This window comes from Halichoerus grypus, chromosome 9 (assembly GCF_964656455.1).
Source record: "Halichoerus grypus chromosome 9, mHalGry1.hap1.1, whole genome shotgun sequence".
Lineage (NCBI taxonomy): Eukaryota > Metazoa > Chordata > Mammalia > Carnivora > Phocidae > Halichoerus > Halichoerus grypus.
The window spans coordinates 99,634,218-99,638,357 of NC_135720.1; positions in this window are offsets into that span (position 1 = coordinate 99,634,218).

Genomic DNA, 4,140 nt, shown 5'->3' on the forward strand with positions numbered 1-4,140 from the left:
AACAATTTCCTAGTGATAATAGAGAATCATTTATTTTATCAATGTAGATCTCTTGATATCTAGAAATTTTATAAAGAAAACATGGTTGATTGAAAAGTTTCAAGAAGAAATAAAAACTACTAAAAAAAAAAAAGAGAAAAGCTAATTAAAATGATGCATATTTGTAGCCAAGGGCAATGTCCCTTTAAAAGAATGCCTTGCAATTAAGTTGATCAAAACTAGCTTCTCCACTTTGACATGAAGGTTTTGGTATAACACATGTCAGTCTGGCCACTCCATTCCAGGAATGACTTTCAAATGTGCAGCAGATGGTAATCAAAATTGACTGGAGGCTTTTGAAGATATATGTTGTGATTAACCAGACATGGACTGCACAACTCAGAAATCAAGGAATGTCGGGGACTCTTGAAGAGGAATCTGATGATAATCTGGAGTGTTAAGATCAGGTGGCAACATAAGCTAGTTCCAGAACAGCATGGAATGTGACAAGACGTGTGGTGGGGTGATGGAAGTTGTTACCAAAGTCATGTATGAATGGCACTTCTGACTTCTCACGTTAACCCTGTGACATATTAACATAAATCTAAAATATTATAACATCTGAATATGTACTTGTGACAGCTCCCAAGCATTCACATACAGGGCATTTGCAGCTTCTGAGAGTGTGTGCATGTACGGTGAAAAAGGAGCATACATGAACTGCACCCACTCTCCATATGGCTACCAAAATGTCCTCATTGTGATCAGGATATGAATTAATGACAGGTGTCAATCACTTAATTCTTACAGAACTTTGAGAACAATGGGTTTGTTGGTAGTTTTGTATATAATTATTATTCCTACAATGAATGTCCTGCAGCATTTGGAAGAGTAAACAGGGTAAGACACTAGGAAAATGAAAATAAATGAAGCATCTTCATTAGCTCAAGTCTTGCCTCTAACTTCTGAAATTTTAATTAGGAACTTATGAAACAAAAGTATATTTGGTATTATTATTATTATTATTATTATACTCACTCTCCCTGAAAATGAAGGAGAAAATTTTTGGCAATATGCTCCCATGATATTATTTGTAATGTCAGAAATTTCTCAGTTCTTATCCCTCCATTAGTTCATTCATTTCTTTTCTCCCAGTTAGATTGCTATGAAAACGTATCTGGGGTCCCACCTGAGGTCTCATGAATAAACATTAGAATAATAATCGCTGATGTTTATTGGCGATGTACTAAGGGTCATGCACTGTTTAAGTGCTTTGCAGTTGCTAAATCATTTGATCCTCACACTAATCCTATGAATTAAGTGTCAGTGTTTTTACTCCCATTGTACAGATAAGGGAACCAAGGCACAAAGAGGCCTGAGACCAGGTAGCTGCTGGACTCAGCTGGATTTAATTTCATTTAACTGCAGAGCTGGATTTAACCAGGTCAGAATGTCTCCTAGACTGAAGTCTTTTAACTGCCATGCTTTCCTGCAATGCCCTCACCATATTGTATTAGCCTGCACTTGCCCCAAGAAGAGTACAGGCTGCAAAATCCCTGAAATCAATATTCTTTACCGTTGTGCCAGGATTTATTGAACTCACAAATGGCTATCAAGGACATTTGTAGAATTGCATTTGAGAATAAAGGGGGAGAGGGCACAACATTCATGTACAGGAAGTAAAGGTATATGCTGAACTAGGCCTGCTCCCCAATCATGCCCCTGCTACTGTGGAGATGTGAACAAACTATTTCTTTTGTCTGGACTCCAATTATTTTTTAGCTATAAAGTAAAAGAGTTGACTAGATCATTTCTGTGGTCACCTATAACTCTAATATTCATATAACCATAATATTTTTAAAGCAGCGTTAATTATAATATCCTCAGTCATTATCTGGACCTCGGCTACAATGGGATTTCGTCGGAGATGCCATCTGCAACACTTTATGTAAAGGTATCATCCCCTTCCTTTCAATTTCTACACCGGTACCTTCTTGTTTTCATTATACCGGTCTTTGCTGATGGCAGACAGGTACTTATTTCTTTGTTTTATCATCTATCTCACCCAGTAGATGGCATGGTCCAAGAGGATGGAGACTTGGACTGTTTTATTTACCATTTTAGACTTGATATTAAATACACAACTTTGCATATGCTTGACATGAACAAATTATTTACCTCATTTATTTAGTAATGCCATGGAAGGAATTATTGGGTTTTTTAAGATGATAACATTACCAGCCTGTTGTTAGTGAAAACTATATTACTTATAAAGAATCGTTGCACTCATTAGCTTCATAATAGCGATAGCAATAGCTAAGCTAGCCTTTAAACCTCAAAATTATCTGCTATTTTTTTGAAATATGTATAAATAGCTTCATATACAAATTTTCTTCTCTTTTTTTTTTTCCAGTCTGATACCATTTGGGATTTCTATGATTTTACTATTATTTATGTGGTATATTGAAAATGATGGCCTCCACAACACTTGGAAGACATAGAATCTGTTTCTTCAGTCCTTAAATCTAAGGAGGCTTCAATATTTGTTTTCATCGACAGAAACTAATAGTAGTGAGATTTTACCAGTCAAAACCCAAACCATAAGAGGCTTTGCAGCTTCTTTTCTTGCTGTTATTGGGGAAAAAATGCCACCATTTGAGTAACTAGGCTCACCTTCTAGATGATAAAAGACATGAGGCCCAGTCCTGCTTGTTGCCCCAGCTAAGGGCCAGCCAACCACCCCATATGTGAGCGAGGCCTCCTGGGACTAGCCAGCCCTGGAGCACATACCAGCTGCCTCCAGTCAAGGTCAGAGAAGCTTGACCAGACCTAGGGGACTGCCCAGCAGAACTGTGAGCTAAGTAAGTGGTAGTTATTTTAAGCCACTGGATTTTGGAGTGGTTTGTTATGCAGCAAAAGCTAACAGATAAATTCTAGCATAATGATATTCTGTCATTTATCTCAATTGAAAAGGGGCAAGAACCTAACACTATTTTTAATTTTTGAAACTATGTTCTGTAGATTTTCTTTTCTTTGTCAGTATCAGAGTTGATGAGAGCCTAGTGGGCCCTCTCCAGAAGTCAAATCTTTCCCACATTTCTAAATTACACTTTTAATATGTAACATAACCCAGCTTTTTACAATTATGTATATAGTACATAATTTATAATATGTATATATGTATATAATTATGTATTATGTGTATATATATTTTATATAAAAAGATAAAAAATATCTTTTAAGAGTTTTTGAAAAAAATCCCTTATAATTAAGTTTGATTTTTAAATAGATAGCCCTTATGGCATCCTTTTTGATCCTTATGATCACAATTGTTTGTTTGCTTGTATTTGCTTTCTTCCAGGCTTTTTTCTATTTAGTATACTTGAGGTTACATGAAAAATGACACCTAGGTACCTGAATTATTGCCTTAATTAGTGTCAGATTCTCTGTACCCAGATTTCATCAGACTGTTCCCATTTATATCATTCACTTCCACCTTCCATAGATAAAAGTATGGCACAAACTGAATGTTGTTCACCCTTTGGACAAAAAGCCTTAGTAAATTATTTTCTTCTAGCTTGGGAAGAATACTTTACAAAGCATTAACTCTGAGACTTTAGTAGATAAGAGAGGGAGACAAACAGGCCTAGAGAAACAGTAACCAAAATAAAGAAAAATGAATGAATGAATGAATGAATGAATGGTTCTTCAAGGAGAGTTAATATTAACTCTGATGTCTTTCTTCTCCAGTGCCTGACGCTTCTTCTAAAGTGGGCATTCGGTCCACATTACAGCCTGACTCAGGTGCTAAGATGTACAGTAATGCAATCCGCATTACATAACATTTTAAATGCAGGTCTCAGCAGGCTCGTAGCTTTTCAGATTCTCTGACAGATACTTAGGTTGACATTAGACTGCCTGATGAACCCAAGAAAGTGACAGGATCTCTATTAATATCTGGGTACAGAATTCATAAAGGAACACAGTAGGTCAGGAAGAGATTCCTAAAGCAAGAAATTTTGTCTAAGAATAGACTCAATCAATTTGATTTGGTAAAAACTGAAGAAAGAGTTTTAAAGAAGTGAAAGGGTTGGAGAGGAAAGACTAGCACAGACATTTTTGAGAAGTTGACTGAAGAAGGAATAAATGAAAATAAAGAGA